At 47.1% G+C, this 17,452-nt stretch overlaps 1 protein-coding gene across 5 annotated transcripts in view; it reads left to right on the top strand.

Annotated features, from left to right (window-relative positions):
* LOC147678669 (beta-1,3-galactosyltransferase 5-like) overlaps nucleotides 1-17,452 on the top strand; it is a 169,535-nt gene that overhangs the window by 21,945 nt on the left and 130,138 nt on the right. Inside the window, exon 1 of one of the 5 annotated variants that reach the window (XM_086946127.1) lies at nucleotides 12,909-13,065. The exons of 2 other annotated variants lie outside the window; for them this stretch is intronic. The gene's annotated coding sequence lies outside the window, so the exon portion shown is untranslated. Of the gene's footprint in view, nucleotides 1-12,908; nucleotides 13,066-16,891; nucleotides 16,999-17,196; nucleotides 17,272-17,452 lie in introns of those variants that run through there. 2 more of the 5 variants (XM_086946129.1, XM_086946128.1) reach the window with 2 other exon arrangements.

The following is a 17,452-nucleotide window of genomic DNA, read 5'->3' as shown; positions in this document are numbered from 1 at the left end:
TCCACAAAATATTTCTACCTAGGTTAGAAAACCAACTACCTATAGAGGAGAGACCTCCAGTCAGTCTCGTCCAGGCACTGTCAACCTCCAATGGTTTGAGTTCTTTTTCCAAATTAGTTATGTTCTTCACATATTGCTTTAATTCGATACTTTTATCAGGAATGTAAGGGCAACAATGTTGCGCCTTCAGCATTCTACAGACTCCGCCCTCTTTTGCTAATAGGGTGTCAAGAGCAAGGCGGTTTTGCAAAACCATTGACCTGATCGCAACCATCTCAGTATTGACCAGCAGGAATCCAGCAGCAGTGTCCGTTGATAACCGGTCCACTACTGTAGACAATTTGCAGATTCTATGAGTGTTCACAACTACCCCCATTCCAGGTATCAGTGCACTAAAAATATCACCTATAATTTCACCTACACTCTCACGTTTACTACGCACTAAGCCATTAGTATCTTCATCATTGCTTCCAGCAGCGTTATTCACATGGTATATTTTCGGGAAAACAATGCCAAAGTAGCAGCTTCCATACCAGTGATCCGGCAATTTGAAATAAGCCTTGTTCCCACATATATAATATATTCCGGGAAACACAGGTTCTGACCCATTTTTGAAACCCCAACCCCCAATTACCTTATAATTATGTTCACACTCGCTGGAACCAATGAATACATTGTTATAGTACTCTGTCTTTTCCCTATGGATACAAAGTTTCCCCTTTCGTTCAAAATCCAACAACAAGGCAGGATTAGCTTCGCTTTGCGAGGTGTTATCCATGTGCTCAGCCCACTTAGGGACTCTATCCTTTTCATCACTTGCTTTCTTCTGAAACTTTTCTCTCCTTCTGTCTGCCATCTTTATGAACATCTTTTCCTGCTCTTGCAGAGAACAGGTCAGATTAGCTTGTCTTGCTTCATCTAAATCTATGTTACCTATAGTCAGGAAGTATTCTCCCATATAACGAGTTACGTCACTTTTAATATGTACAAGGTTCAGGTGTCCTCTAATAGGAAGTTCAGAAAAGACTACGTCAGCATTTGAATAGTAGTACTGTAAAGTGCTTCTATAAAACAAACTAGCTAATATACTACAGGAAATTCCATAGGTTAAGGGTAAGTGGTGATATGTCACACCCTCAGCTACAGAGGTAGGTAGCTTCATGCAGACATAACAGTCCTCTATTTCCATAGCCTCTACGTAATGCACTAACAAGTTGGCAAAAACATTCAAATGCGTCCTGTTTCTCATTTTGTGAAAGTGTAGTCCATCCTCATCTGATGCTTCTAAATTAGGTCGTGTGTGTGTCAGGCTCACTGGTTTGCTACGTCTTTCTAAGCTTCGTGGTGTCTCTACAGTCTGTACAGCCCCTATGTCTACCGCTTCTGGTTCAGTAGGGGACAAGTTAGGATTTTTACTTATCATAAAAGGTAAGAAAACTGTTAGTCCTATCCACATCACTATCAGCATAGCTATACTACATAAGCATATTTTACAACAGGTTTTGCAACACCCAAATCAGGACCTTCCAGAGGCAGTCGAATCAGACATTTTAGCTTACAGGTGGCTTTTGCTACCCCTCTTCGTTTCTTTGTACCAGAGGCTCACTTCGAGGCTCTCTCAAGGAGGGTCTTCGTCAGAACTCCGATCAGTGATGGACTCTTCGTCACTTTTGCCACTGTGGTGGGGCTCATCAATTTCCTCCAACACAAAGTAAGTCCATTCAGGGCTCCGATACAGTCGGTTCTGCTTCTTTACTCTGTCGCTCTTTCTCAACGACTTGCCTCGGGCTGCCTTTCTTTCACTTTCAGCCCTTTTTCGGTCTTTCAGTTTTTCTTCGACTGTCTTTAGTCTGAGCCTCAGCCTTTTGAAATATCGGGGTGCACTTTCGCCTCTGTGCCTCCCAGTAGTCGAGGAAACTTGGCCTTCCTCGTGCACTCTTTTTATTTCTTTTTGTTGTGGCACTTCTGTTTCCCTACCTGTCTGACTAGTTCCAGGTCTTTCATCTATTTCTTTTGCCTGGTCCCTAATCTGATCCTGTTCAGGTTCAAATCGTACTTGCTTTTTATTTCCGGGTGACTTTATTTCGGTTGCCTGAACATGTTGGTCTATTTCTATCCGTTCCTGTTCATGCTCTTCGATCTCTTCGTTTTCTTCTGCATGAACGTCAGCTCTAATCAGTATCTGTCCCTCTCCAGACTCCGGAGTTTCAGGAGGAGTCTTGATGTCTTGATCTGACCCTACTTGGCCTATTTCCTGATCAGGTGTGATGTGAGTTTCGTTGACCTGACCTTCTTCTTCTATTTCTAGCTCAACTGGACTATCCCACTCACTGTCTAAGTAGGAATATTTTCTGGTTCGTATTGGATCATGAACCTGGTCGTCGGCGGGGAACCAATCAACGTCTCGACTTGTGCTCGGCAGTTCGATGTCAGCTAGCTCCGGACTCTCCTCCTCGGAGGCCTCTTCAGCTGTGCTGCCTTCAGCTCCAGTCGCGTTTTCTCCAGTTACCCGCTTCGTGTGACTGGCGTGGATCCACTTCGGTACACCAGCACACTTTACAGCAGTTGTAGTAACGAGGATCACTTGTCTTGGCTTTCCCCACCTTGGTTTCAGGCAACTGCCCCGGGTGTGTTTCTTTAACGCCACCCAATCTCCTGGTTGCAGTTTATGTGCTGGAGTCTTTGGCCATTCGTCAGCTGTCTCTCCAATCTGCTGAGAGAGAGAACGCACTTGGTCACCCAGCTGCTTGCAGTATTCTAATACCATATCATCAGAAATGCTTAGCAGTTTGTGTCCGGGTACCCATGCCTGCCGCATCACTCTTCCCATTAACACTTCATGGGGGCTCAGGCCAGTTTTTCGGTTTGGGATACTTCTCAAACTCATCAGCACAAGGGGTAAAGCCTCTATCCAGTTCATTTTTGTGGAATCACACATTTTGGCCAATCTGGATTTCAGGGTGCCATTTATTTGCTCCACTACCCCAGAAGCCTCTGGACGGTAGGCACAATGCAGTCTTTGCTTCATTTTGAATGCTTTACAGAGTTCCTCTAGGACATTGTTGGCAAAATGCCCACCTTGGTCCGTTTCGATTGTCTCAGGAATCCCGTATCTAGGTATCAACTCCCTGAGCAATAGCTTGGCTGTAGTTAAGGCGTCATTTCTCTTCGCTGGATAGGCCTCCACCCACCGTGAGAATAGGCAGACTATGACTAAGATGTACCTATACCCTTTGCACCTAGGCATTGTTATAAAGTCTGCCTGCATTCTGACAAAGGGACCTACTGCCTTTCCCATGGTGCTCTGTTCTACTACGGTCCTCTTTCCTGCATTGAATTGCTGACACACTAGACACCTCTGGCAAAGCCTTTCCGCCTGGTTCCTGAATTTTGAATTATAGAACGCCTTGTCAAACAACCGACACATTGCGTCCCTTCCCATATGTGTTGGTTCATGTATCATTCTGATCATGGGGTCTATCAAGCTATCAGGCAGTACAGGCACCCCTGTCGAGTTTACCACCACACCATCATCTCTCAATCTGCATCCATCTGCTGACCACCTGCCTTTTTCTTGCCTATCTGTTGCCTGTTGCAAATCTCTTAATTCTTCCCACGTTGACACATTCTCAAACAAAATAAGTTGGCAGCTGGTTCCACCCCACAACGCAATTTGGAGGGACATTTGGTATCGGGCGCAAAACTGGGCAATTTGGTCAGCGTACCTATTACCGGCTGTCACATCATCATTTCCAGATCTGTGAGCCGCACACTTGACCACAGCCAATTCTTTGGGCAATTGGATAGCTTCCAGTAAGTTATGCACCACCTTTCCATTTCTGATAGGGGTGCCTGAGGAAGTCATGAATTCTCTTTGCAACCACAATTGGCCGAAGTCATGAACAACCCCGTAACAATACTGGCTGTCGGTGTAAATAGTTATTCTTTTGTTCTTACCCCCCTTACATGCTCTGGTTAGCGCAATGAGTTCTGCCACTTGTGCAGATTTCACTTCGCATAGGTAAGATGCTTCTATGGTGTGCGTCAATGTGACCACAGCATATGCAGCACACAGTCTTCCACTTTCATGTCTTAAACACGAGCCATCTACAAAGACGGTAAGATCTCCATCAAGTAAAGCTATCTCACGGATGTCAGGACGGGGCTTAGTACTGAACTCAGTTAAATCGATGCAATTATGTTCCCCTTCCTCTTCAATTTCTACATCCAGAGGAACAGGTAACAGTGTCGCAGGGTTTAAGACATTGCACCGGGAAATGGTTACATTTTCAGCACCAATCAGAATTCTCTCATACTTAGTCAGCCGACTAGGTGTGAGGTACTGGGTCTTAGTTCTAGTCAGTAGGATTACAACAGAATGAGGAACATATACAGTGACATGATGTCCCATGACAATGTTTTCACTCTGCTCCAGACTGACACAAGTAGCAGCCACTGCTTTCAGGCATCCAGGTAATCCAGCAGCCACCGGATCTAGGGTGGCCGAAAAATAGGCCACCGGACGTCTGACCAATCCATGCTCCTGGGTCAGGACTGAAAGAGCACAATTTTCTCTAGTGTCACAGAATAGTTCAAATGACTTGGAGTAATCAGGCATACCCAATGCAGGAGCGGTACATAGACAGTTTCGCAATGTTACCCAAGCGTTCATGCTTTCACTGTCCCAACTGACGGGGTCTTCTACTCCTTTCTTGGTCATTTTTATCAGAGGTTTCGCTAGAGCTGCGAATCCTACAATCCATTGTCTGCAGTAACCCACAACTCCTAGGAACATTCTCACCTCTTTCTGAGTTCTGGGCAGTTCCATTGCTTTAATTATTTTGATTCTTTCTGTAGTAACTTTCCTGATTCCTTTTTCTATCTGGTGCCCCAGATACTTCACTGAGTTCTTACAAAACTGTAACTTGTCAGGCGACACTTTATGTCCTCCCTTTCCTAGGTGATTCAGCAAGGCAATTGTGTCGGTGATACAGTCCGTCTGGGTTTTAGATGCCACTAATAGGTCATCTATGTACTGCACCAAAACAGACTCTCTCGGCAGCACTAGAGTTTCAAGGCACTTCTTTAGTATCTGGTTGAAAATCGATGGACTTTCGGTGTACCCCTGGGGGACACGATTCCAGACATAGATATGGCTGTCAAATTCAAAACTAAAAAGGAACTTGCTTTCTGGATGCAATGGGATGGAAAAGAATGCATGGCACAGGTCGATGACAGTGAACCATTCTGCATTCCACGGAATCTGATATAGTATCACTGCAGGGTTGGGCACAAACGGACAGCAAGGCACAACAATTTGGTTTACCTTGCGCAAATCTTGCACCACCCGGTACTTTCCACTAGGCTTTTTGATCCCAATGATAGGTGAATTACAGGGACTGCTCATCACTTCCTCTATTTCTGCTTCGAGCAGCCTGGTAATCTCAGTCGCGACTCCTGCTTTCACTTCCGCACTCATTTTGTACTGTCTGGTTTTGGGGTATACAGCATTCGTTTTTATTGTTATTTTAATTGGGTCCACATTTGCCATTAAGCCTACATCCTTTCCTGTGAAATCCCACACTTCTGGTACTACTCTTAACTGGAGCTCTTCAGGTAAATCCTCAACTGACAAGGGTTTAATATCAGAATCTTGTCTGACCAACATCAGTTTGTACAGACCATCTTCATCGGGGGTCTGAATTTCTACGCCTTTTGGTGTGCAATAGATGGTACAGTTCATCTTGCACAACAAATCACGTCCTAGCAGGTTCACAGGACTGGAATCACAGACTACAAATCTGTGCATTTCCTTGAAATTTCCTATAGAAATTTCCATTGGTTCAGTTACTGGAGTACTTATTATTTGATTGGAGCCACCCACTACTTGGATCGCTTCTCCCGAGAGGGGTAGGTTAGGAACATCCACTGTTCTTACAGTGGATCTGGTAGCACCAGTGTCCAACAGAAAGGTGACGTCTTTTCCTTTAACCTTTCCTTCAATGTATGGTCCAGTCTGGTCTACCGGTAAGGAGGCGCCAAGCACGCACTCCTCGTCCTCCCCTCTCAGGCCCCGTCAATCTTGATCTTCACAGAGGAAGGTATCATTTAACAAATACTGTGGAATGACTGCATTTCTTTCATTCTCGACTTCCCATACTTCCGCCCTCTCATTCTGCTGACCCTGATTCTTAAAATTTTGTCTAGGAGCGCGATGTACTGGAGGTAATTTTACCTGTTGCTGGTTCTTCCTTGTCCCCTCTTTCTGCACCTGTGGATTTAAACCATTTACAGGGGCATTACCGGCCTGCAGGTGTGGACACTCGTCTCTCCAATGCCCTATCTGGCCGCACCCGTGGCAAGGAAACTTCTTCATAGCCTCTTCCCGACTCATTTTAGCTCGGGGCTTCCCTCCTCCCCCAGCATGGGTATTCTGCGCATTATTATTAGAATTCAATTTACTTAACTGCTTTTCTTGCTGTTCAGCTAATTTCACCTGTGCCCACATTACCTTTTCCTTGAGAGCCTTCTTTTTATTTTCTATTTCATCTTCGCAATATTTTGCGTATTTCAAGACATCATCTATAGGTTTTCCCTGCCAACTGATTTTATTATCTCAAATCCATTGTGATATTTCAGGTCTTAATCCTAGCACAAATCTGTAACTGAAATGGGTCATGTCTTTCATATCTACATTATCGATACCACTGTAAGTTTTGAATACTTGCAGTAACCTTTCATAAAAGGAGTGGACAGACTCATCACGCTCTTGGGTAGTTCTATCTATTCTGGTCCAATCTGTCTCTTTTGCGGGCACCTTTTACTTGAGGTACTGTATGACCTGATCATATTTTCTCATTACTTCAGGTGAGGGAGCTCCTGTTTTCTCATCTCTTGGGTATTCTTCACTGGGCCAATTAATTTCAATTTTGCAGTCGGTCCACAAATCTACAGGGACCACAATGTCGAAAAACCCATCCAGGTCTTTCAGGAGACATTTCTGAACCTTTATGAAGCGTTCAACCTGTCGGTACCAATCTACAGGTTTTTCCCGCAATTTCGGGAAGTCATTTGTAAATGACACAATGTCTTGTCGGGACCAAGGGACATGGACATATTTTCCTCCCGGGACCTCTCTCATGGGACATAATTTTTCTGTCGGGGTTACTTCTTTTAACACGTATTCTGAAGCCTGAGATTTCGCCCTGCTGTCTTCCTTTTTCTTTGCCCAACGGGTTCTCCATTTTCCCACATCCCCCCATTTCTGCAAGAGTTTTAATAATTCTTTTATCTAGATCTGCTTTCCCATCACATTCAAGCTTTCTAAGTCTTTGTCTGAAAAATCTACTCTGTAGGGTTTCTGAAGAATTTTGGAGCGACTGATATCTATCCCCATTTCTGTGGCAGTGTCCATTAATCTTTCGTGGAGCAATCTAGCGTTTCGGGTAAGATTTTTACTGATGAACAGCAACTCTTCTTCACTGAAGGAGTTCAGGCGTTCCACTCCCACATTTCCAGCCATCATCTCTTCTATTTCTATTCTCAATTTATATATTTCTAACGCTTTGGGTTGGGGAGTGGTCTCTTTCTCCAGCTCTTTGGTCCATCTGTCTAATTCTTCTGGTGTTACTACTGTGGCACTCCTAACCCCCGCCGTACTCTCAATCAGAACCTCCTTTGCTTTATTCTGACTTCTGGATCCTGACATGCTAATTCTGTTTTCCCTGATGGGCATATCCATCAGAACCACTGATTCACATTCACTTTCTTGATCATCATCTATGAGTAATCCTTTTCTCGGGGGTGGAATGCTAGGAGTTGGCATAATTGGGGTGATAACAGGAGGACGAGGACTAGCCAAGTCATCCCGATACAGAGGAATAGCAGGACCAATAGTTACTGGAATAGTCAGGGAATCAGGATGGGGATGTATCTGGGCTATGGTTCGAACTAAATCATCTCGCTGTCTAGCCAGGGCTTCTTTCTCCTTTTCTCGTAAAGCCTTTTCTGCGGAATTGTCATGCAATACCTGAGGTACCAAGGGAGGATAAATACTTGGAGCAGTCGGAGTGACCAATCGAGGTGGACCCTCTCCAAACGGCTGATAATTTGGGACTGTAGATCTAGGTCTGCAGAACCCATCCCCGTTACTGGTTTTACTGTCTGTACCCGTTCCATCTGTATCACTATCCCTCCGACATCTGGGATATTTTGAAAAGGGGTTTGGTGATTGCACAGGTTCTGATTCTGCACCATAGGGAGGTGGGTTTTTCATTAACAAATCTTCTAGGTGCTCATCCTCTGAGTCCCCCACGGGCATTAAATGATGGGTCTTTTCTTTACTTTTTCCTTTCCCTTCTTCTGATACCCCCATCATTGGAAACAATCCCTCTGTCATCATGTTTTGTCTCCACTGTTTCATTTTCTGCTCTTTGGTCTGCGCTTGAACCCTTGGATACCATTTACTTAATCCCTTGTCCATCCGGGGTCTATCTCTTTCTAGAGCCTCAATCTCCCATTCTTCCAGGGCTTCGTACTGGGTCAATCTAGGTCTGGGATGTAATTCATTCATGCGGGTCCTTAAGTTAAACAGGATCCGACCATTAAATGTACCTTCAACAGGGAATGCTAGAACTCCGTCATCTGCAGTATACTTTGCCCAGTTTTCCAACCATACACAGGTATAATACCCTTTGTCAAACATCATGAAGGAGGCAGGAGTATTTGGTGGGGGAATGAGCACGCCTTCCCGTTCTAATGGGCTTGTCTGTTTTAAAAAAATTCTTTATTTTGTCAGTAAATGACATTTTCCTTTTTATTCCATACATCATGTGCGGTCTACCTCGTAAAATCTGATCCTTATGAAATCCTAGGTACTTTGGATTCGGTATAAAATCGGGATACCACATACAACTTTCCAAACTCGCTTCTAACTCGGCCTGATTAATTTTGTTTACCTTTGTGCTTCCAATGCTAGCGCGGCTTCTATTTTGTAGTAACCAATCAACTCAGTAAATACAAAAATCCTTAACCAATGGGTGCGCGGCCTTTTCGCAAGACAGAGTCTCACGCTTCGGCACTCACCCCTCCTTCACAAATTCGGCTTCACTACACACCCGCGGTTTTGACCAATACCAGCGCGGCGCGGAGTGACGTCAGAGCAGTCTTCCGACCGACTCCCTCCTTCACAAGGTAACGGAAACTTTTTACTTTCCCTAAAGTGCAACTGCAAATCTTAGTCAACAACACGCAACGTTTGCCACTGTGTCTGAGTGTTCTAAAGAGATAAAAGAATTTTCTTTCCCTGCTAGTAAACCACTTCTGTCTACTGTCTACTTTTCATTCACTGGAGGTAGACTTCTTTGCCTATCCCTTCACACACATAAACTAGAACCTGTTATTCCCCTTGACTCATCCACTTTTCCTGGGATATATACTGAGTCAGGCTTTCACCAGCGGACTAATTTACTTACCATTCAAGCCTTGGAGACCCTACTACTCCTTCCGTATGCGACCCTTACTAGGTAATATAGCAATAAAAATTTTATAAAGGGACTCGTAGCTATCAATTACTCAGATACAAAAAGATCCTAATTAGTGCTTCCAGTTATTCCTAACCCTGCACTAATGACTCAAACAAGTGACTTCAGCAGCTAACCGGATTCTGCTCACCGTTCGCTATAATACCTCCCCGGGGATTCGGACTACACTGAACATTTACAAACAGTTCTTTTGTTAATATTGCATACAACACTTATAGCAGCAATGCAAAATTCATATACATAGACACATATATATCCTTAAAACATTTCAAAATCTTTGAATCGGAAAAAATCAGCAGCATAAAAATTTCAGCAGCACATTTTATTTTCACGGTTTATTTATCAGCTATCCTGTCTACCTAATTTAACTAGTCCTAACCATCCTCTGGTTACCAGAAAATTACTGATAGAACGCGCAGTTCACCCGGGTCACCGAGGTTACCAATTTCTTACACGCACTGGGCCCTGGCGTGCATTCTGTACAACAATAACTTTGGGTGAACCGGGTGGAATTTCTTTTCTCCTACACGCTTCTATGAGTAATTAAGGGTTGACTTCACACCTCTGCTGACCATGTACCCGACTTACCACAGGCACATTACTTATGACAGATTAGGAGCTATCAGGGAATAGTAGACAGGGAACCTAGGAAAAGATACCTTTTATAAATCAGAACATACTTATCCACAATTTCTGTAAAATGACCACAGACACCTGATGGTTTTAAAAGATTTATATAGAATTTCAAAGAAAATATGCTAAGGCAATAAGTGTTATACAAAGTAATACGTCAATCATTAAGATCAAAACCACTATATAGCTGTGAATTAAAGCAAGGACCATTTGAGTATATGGGAAACTAAAGGTAAGAATTTTAGAACAAGACTAGTCACTGCAACTTTATACTAGGACATGTGATACGAATGGGACCTAAAACATGTACTTAACCTAACCTATTAGACTATTCTTGCTAAGTTCACTGCAATCATACTAAAGGAAAGGGAAAAATAGGAACATAATAACCAACTCAACAGTTTGATAATGTACTAAAGGTAGGGAGAGATGTGGAACAAATCTAATAAGCAAAACATATATGGTTTGGCATTTCAGAAGAAATATCACAGTCTAGAATATTCCCTTAAGAAAGAGAAAGAGATAAGAGTCTGAGTGAGAGAAAACTATGAGAAGACGCAAACCCACAGATTATAATTACCTAGATAGGAGTGAGGACTAACCCTTGGCCACGGGTCAGTTTGGAAAGGCGAGGACAAGGACCCTCAAGGATTTGGAATACCAGAATGCGAGCAGGTACAGCCCAAGGACAGTTCAGGACAGGATACCCCTCAGGTTTGGGTCAAGTCTGGGCCTCCCAGGGTACGACCAACACCTACAGCTTTGGACAGCAACGCCTGCGTTACCCCTCTCCTGCAAGTAATCCGCCAGCAACCCCGATTGGGTTTTCGAATTTTCCCAGCAAAGTGCTTCGCCAGCACTTAGGATTATTTCCACCCCTTGGGAGTTTGTGGAAAGTATGGACAGAGTGCTCCGCAGCACTCTCAGATTGAGCACCTATAGAGTTCGTAGGGTCAGTGACAGGTCTGCTACTCGGACAAGTCGGACAATTTTCCTAAGCTAAACTAGGGCAGTTATACTGTTTTGGGGTCCCTCAGACCACCCACTAATGTTGCAAGTGACAGTTTCCCACATTATGATTGGTCAGGAGAGGCAATGCGGTCATTACCTCCTCCTAGAATTCAACTTTCCCATCCTCAATATTAAAATTTTCCTACCCGCCCCTTGGGTTCACGTTCCCAAGCCTAGGAATACAGAATACAATACAAGAATATGAAATGTAGCAATATTGTTTCTTGCTCAAGGTAAGTTCTAGTCCCTTGCGAGGAGTTCCCAGGCGCATCAGGCTACAGGAGCCAGCTGGCTTGTTTCAGCTTCTGCGCAGTGGAGTTTCTCCCCGGTCACATGATGATGCCCAGCAGAGCTTCAAGTATGGCTCCGCTCCCGAATTTCCCAGCCCCAGAGACGTGGTACATGAAAAGTAAGCGAGAACAAATTAAAATCACACATAAAATGATCACACTGTAGACCGTGATAAAATTCTAAACACCCCTTACTTTATAATAACTATAGCATTACAGTTTAGTGCGAAAGGACAGATAGGCCGAAGCAGCGGTGGCAAGCACAGAGCGTGGTGAGAGACAAGCGGCCATGTTTGCAACAGTGCGCATGTGCAATAGATTCCCTCCAGAATGCGAGTGCGTCACATCACATGGGTATGACCGACGCATGCGCAGACTGAATTTCAGTGAAGCAGCCATGTCTTCAGTGCAAGCCTTGTTAATATGGAAAGACACATAAGCAAGCATCCTGTGGACACCCGCGTGTTTGGGAAAACGCTTAATAAATGACGAACAAGCTGGATTAATATGATTATACATTAGGCGAGGTTCTTGAATGTGAGCAAGGCGCTTTTACGAGCGAATCCTCGCTCCATCACTTGAACCTCCCCTCCCGGGGGGTAGGACAAAACTGCCAGGGCTGCTGTGGCTTCTTAGTCCGGCCCGGTGAAAGCTGGGCCGTAGGGGGAATAAAGGGCCATGGACGCAGGATCTGGGGAAAGGAGGAGGGCCTGGTTGAAGGGCGGGCAGACTCTGCCATAATTGTGTGGCTTCAGGAGCGAGGACCACTCGGACTCCTGGCGGGGTGAAAGGTTGTGTGGCCAATTTGTTTCTTTCTCTGTACCTAAAATTAAGAGAGCCTGCTCCAGGGGCTGTACTTTCTCTTACAACGCCTCTAGATTATGGGACACCCTTCTTATTCATCTTCGTTCAACGGCGCTCCATCTTTCTTTTCGGAAGCAGCTGAAGACCTGGCTGTTCCAGAATATGTCTTAATTCCCCTAAGTCTATCTGCTCGCTGTCACTGCGCTGGGATGCCTGCAGGCAGCTATGCGTTTAAGAAATGTTAATTAATAATACGTTTCAGAAGTGTTATGGGGTGGGAGTTACATAGGGGAGGGGAGGCCTAAAGTGTTTTGTTAGTTCACCTGGCAGGGTAGTTTGTGCAGCGTAGTCTAAGGGCCAGGCCCTCTGCCTGCCTGGATACCGCGGCCTCTTGCATCAAACAAGCAGTGGTGTGACCACTTCCTCCCAGGCGACAGTTGCTGGTGGTAGCATTATGTGCTCGTGCACTGGGCCTACCCAGGGTGGTGACGTACTGGTCTCCACCCGCATGCCACCGAGATAGAGGTGCCTTCCGGTGAAAGAGGAAGTGACGTGAGGAAACCGCAGACCAGAGTGAGTCTGAGTGAAGGGAGTCTGGCTCCAGCTCTGCAGTGATGCCGAGCCCTGGAGAGGCCCGGAGATCCAGGCCGGGCCCGGCCGGGCTCCTGTGACGAGAGATGGCGCCGGCGTCCTCCTCCAGGCCCCGCGCCATCCCTGGACCCTGCCCCAGCTGCCTACAAGGACCGCTGCCTGCCCCTGAAGGCGCGAATGCAGGACTTCCTGCTGTGAGTATGGTGGGGTTGGGGCGACGTCCGTCTGCACCGCGTCTATCTTCAGAACTGCCTTAAAAGCCCGTCCAACTTTCATGAGGGGTTTTGGCCAATAAGCTTTAAATGCGCCATTTGGCGAGTATTTCCCAAGAAGTTCGATTACAGTTATATGAATTGTTCTGGGCTGTAATTTCAGTTGTGCTGCAGCTCAGTTGTGCAGAAGTCCTGCTGCAGCTCACTTGTGCAGATGTTCTGCTGCAGCTCAGTTGTGCAGATGTTCTGCTGCAGCTCAGTTGTGCAGATGTTCTGCTGCAGCTCAGTTGTGTGCTGCAGAACAGTTCTGCAGATGTACTGCAGCTCAGTTGTGCAGATGTTCTGCTGCAGCTCAGTTGTGCAGATGTTCTGCTGCAGCTCAGTTGTGCAGATGTTCTGCTGCAGCTCAGTTGTGCAGATGTTCTGCTGCAGCTCAATTATGCAGATGTTCTGCTGCAGATCAGTTCTGCCCATGTTCTGCTGCAGCTTAGTTGTGTGCTGCAGCGCAGTTGTGCAGATGTTCTGCTGCAGCGCAGTTGTGCAGATGTTCTGCTGCAGCTCAGTTGTGTGCTGCAGCTCAGTTGTGCAGATGTTCTGCTGCAGCTCAGTTGTGCAGATGTTCTGCTGCAGCTCAGTTGTGCAGATGTTCTGCTGCAGCTCAGTTGTGCAGATGTTCTGCTGCAGCTCAGTTGTGCAGATGTTCTGCTGCAGCTCAGTTGTGCCCATGTTCTGCTGCAGCTTAGTTGTGTGCTGCAGCTCAGTTGTGCAGATGTTCTGCTGCAGCTCAGTTGTGTGCTGCAGCTCAGTTGTGCAGACGTTCTGCTGCAGCTCAGTTGTGTGCTGCAGCTCAGTTGTGTGCTGCAGCTCAGTTGTGCAGATGTTCTGCTGCAGCTCAGTTGTGCAGATGTTCTGCTGTAGCTCAGTTGTGCAGAAGTTCTGCTGCAGCTCAGTTCTGCCCATGTTCTGCTGCAGCTTAGTTGTGTGCTGCAGCGCAGTTGTGCAGATGTTCTGCTGCAGCGCAGTTGTGCAGATGTTCTGCTGCAGCTCAGTTGTGTGCTGCAGCGCAGTTGTGCAGATGTTCTGCTGCAGCTCAGTTGTGCAGATGTTCTGCTGCAGCTCAGTTGTGCAGATGTTCTGCTGCAGCTCAGTTGTGCAGATGTTCTGCTGCAGCTCAGTTGTGCAGATGTTCTGCTGCAGATCAGTTCTGCCCATGTTCTGCTGCAGCTTAGTTGTGTGCTGCAGCACAGTTGTGCAGATGTTCTGCTGCAGCGCAGTTGTGCAGATGTTCTGCTGCAGCTCAGTTGTGTGCTGCAGCTCAGTTGTGCAGATGTTCTGCTGCAGCTCAGTTGTGCAGGTGTTCTGCTGCAGCTCAGTTGTGCAGATGTTCTGCTGCAGCTCAGTTGTGCAGATGTTCTGCTGCAGCTCAGTTGTGCCCATGTTCTGCTGCAGCTTAGTTGTGTGCTGCAGCTCAGTTGTGCAGATGTTCTGCTGCAGCTCAGTTGTGTGCTGCAGCTCAGTTGTGCAGACGTTCTGCTGCAGCTCAGTTGTGTGCTGCAGCTCAGTTGTGCAGATGTTCTGCTGCAGCTCAGTTGTGCAGATGTTCTGCTGCAGCTCAGTTGTGTGCTGCAGCTGTTGTGCAGATGTTCTGCTGCAGCTTAGTTGTGTGCTGCAGCTCAGTTGTGCAGATGTTCTGCTGAAGCTCAGTTGTGCATATGTTTTGCTGCAGCTCAGTTGTGTGCTGCAGCTCAGTTGTGCAGAAGTTCTGCTGCAGCTCAGTTGTGCCCATGTTCTACTGCAGCTTAGTTGTGTGCTGCAGCTCAGTTGTGCAGATGTTCTGCTGCAGCTCAGTTGTGTGCTGCAGCTCAGTTGTGCAGATGTTCTGCTGCAGCTCAGTTGTGTGCTGCAGCTCAGTTGTGCAGATGTTCTGCTGCAGCTCAGTTGTGCAGATGTTCTGCTGCAGCTCAGTTGTGCCCATTTTCTGCTGCAGCTTAGTTGTGTGCTGCAGCTGTTGTGCAGATGTTCTGCTGCAGCTCAGTTGTGCAGATGTTCTGCTGCAGCTCAGTTGTGCAGATGTTCTGCTGCAGCTTAGTTGTGTGCTGCAGCTCAGTTGTGCAGATGTTCTGCTGAAGCTCAGTTGTGCATATGTTTTGCTGCAGCTCAGTTGTGTGCTGCAGCTCAGTTGTGCAGACGTTCTGCTGCAGCTCAGTTGTGCCCATGTTCTACTGCAGCTTAGTTGTGTGCTGCAGCTCAGTTGTGCAGATGTTCTGCTGCAGCTCAGTTGTGTGCTGCAGCTCAGTTGTGCAGACGTTCTGCTGCAGCTCAGTTGTGTGCTGCAGCTCAGTTGTGCAGATGTTCTGCTGTAGCTCAGTTGTGCAGATGTTATGCTGCAGCTCAGTTGTGTGCTGCAGCTCAGTTGTGCAGATGTTCTGCTGTAGCTCAGTTGTGCAGATGTTCTGCTGCAGCTCAGTTGTGCAGATGTTCTGCTGCAGCTCAGTTGTGCAGATGTTCTGCTGCAGCTCAGTTGTGCCCATGTTCTGCTGCAGTTTAGTTGTGTGCTGCAGCTGTTGTGCAGATGTTCTGCTGCAGCTCAGTTGTGCAGATGTTTTGCGGCAGCTGCATTGTGCAGATGTTCTGCTGCAGCTCAGTTGTGTGCTGCAGCTCAGTTGTGCAGATGTTCTTCTGCAGCTCAGTTGTGCTGTTGTTGTGCTGCAGCTCAGTTGTGCAGATGTTCTGCTGTAGCTCAGTTGTGCAGATGTTCTGCTGTAGCTCAGATTTGATGGGGTAGTGAATTTCCAGTGGTTACTGGTCCCCTTAGAGCCAATTAGGTTTTCTGTCCAGAAATGTGGTGGCTCCCTTGACCTTTGGTGTTGAACAACATGAAGTTTGGGGGCCTAGTTTTCGTTAGAATTCGAAGCACAAAGAACGAGTGGGTGTGTGTTGGGTACTCCTTGCAGGGGCAGCAGCAGAGCACCAGGGGCCTGTGATGAGCCCCACCATGGACAGCAGCAGCCGGTGAAGGCGCCGCTCTCTCCTGGTGCACTCGGCGTTCACCAGTGGGGGCCGCAGAGTGACCCGGAGAAGCACCGCTGGAGGGAGCTCTTTCACCACCGAATGCTCTGGCTGGATCTATGCACGAACATACTCCCGAGGAACTCAAACTCGCATTCCATGAGTATATATGTATCTGCATTTATAGGGTTTAGATGGAAACGTGAAAATGAAAGTACGAAGCACGGCGCTGTGCGTGTCGAAGTGTGTGCTCACAGACTGATAACGCATTCATTTCCAGGGGCGGTGCGTGTGCAGCCGCAAGATCTGACTGCACACACAGGCCCCAGGGACCGGAGGGCGGTGAAGTACTAACCTCTTCTACTATTAAATCCCATTTCCACCACCGTCCACGGGTGCGTGGGGGGTGTCTCGGGGAGGGTAAGTCGGTGCCGCCTGTGCCAAGTTTTTCACTAGGAAATGGGGCATAACATATGCAATCGGGATCTGCTGCGCAATTTATCTCAGGTTTTGTCTTTTGTCCGGACCTGGTCCCCTGATAAGTTCCAGCCCGTCGGTCCTGTTGCACTGCCAGGTGTGGGTGCGCCGTGTGGTACGTGTCGCCCAGCGCCGCATTTCATCCTCCGTGCTGTTTGCAGACGGATCGGAATTTAACGAACTCTGGGCTGTTATCAGCGCCAAGTAACCCCCACCCAATCCCGAGCAGACTGGAAACGCCCCAGCTTAGCTATCGGGGGCATCTTAAGTTCCACCCCTCCCACCAATCAACGGATTGATATAGCGCGGCGATTCGCCCGGGGGTATCCAAGCGCCTTGGCCCCTGGGAGTCCCAGAACAGGCGAAGAGACTGCAGGAGGGCGGGGGCGTGTCCATGCCTCGGCCACGAGGTACCGTACACACGAACGAGTGAGTAAACCCATCGAGTCAGAAAGTGCCTGAACCTGTATTTGCGCCATTGTGTGTTGTGGGTCAGTGTGTGTGTTGTTAGCTCGGGCCTGCGCATACAGGGGACGCGAGGCGGAGGTGCACGCGCGGGGAGCGCGCCTGGTGTGCCCTGGGGGCGTGTCACTTGTCTCAGGTTTGAAGGCACGAGCGCGCTGTGTACTTGACATACTTGATACCATCCATGCTGTGACTGCACGTGCGCTACGCTCCACGCGCTCATCAGCAGGGCACCAGGTGAGTGAGGCTGGGAGTTGAGTTAGTGTCAGGAGCCTAATTGTTACATTTGTGGCCCTTTTTGTGTTGTCTCCTAAAGACCTGATAATGTTATGACACCGCTGCAATCCATGTGCGAAGCCCCTTTTGGGCTGACACTTCTAAATGGTGCTTCTTGTGTTGTTAATTCCGGGGTGCAGTA

This window comes from Lissotriton vulgaris, chromosome 12, assembly GCF_964263255.1.
Source record: "Lissotriton vulgaris chromosome 12, aLisVul1.2, whole genome shotgun sequence".
Taxonomy (NCBI): domain Eukaryota; kingdom Metazoa; phylum Chordata; class Amphibia; order Caudata; family Salamandridae; genus Lissotriton; species Lissotriton vulgaris.
This window is presented reverse-complemented; position numbering and strand designations above follow the sequence as displayed.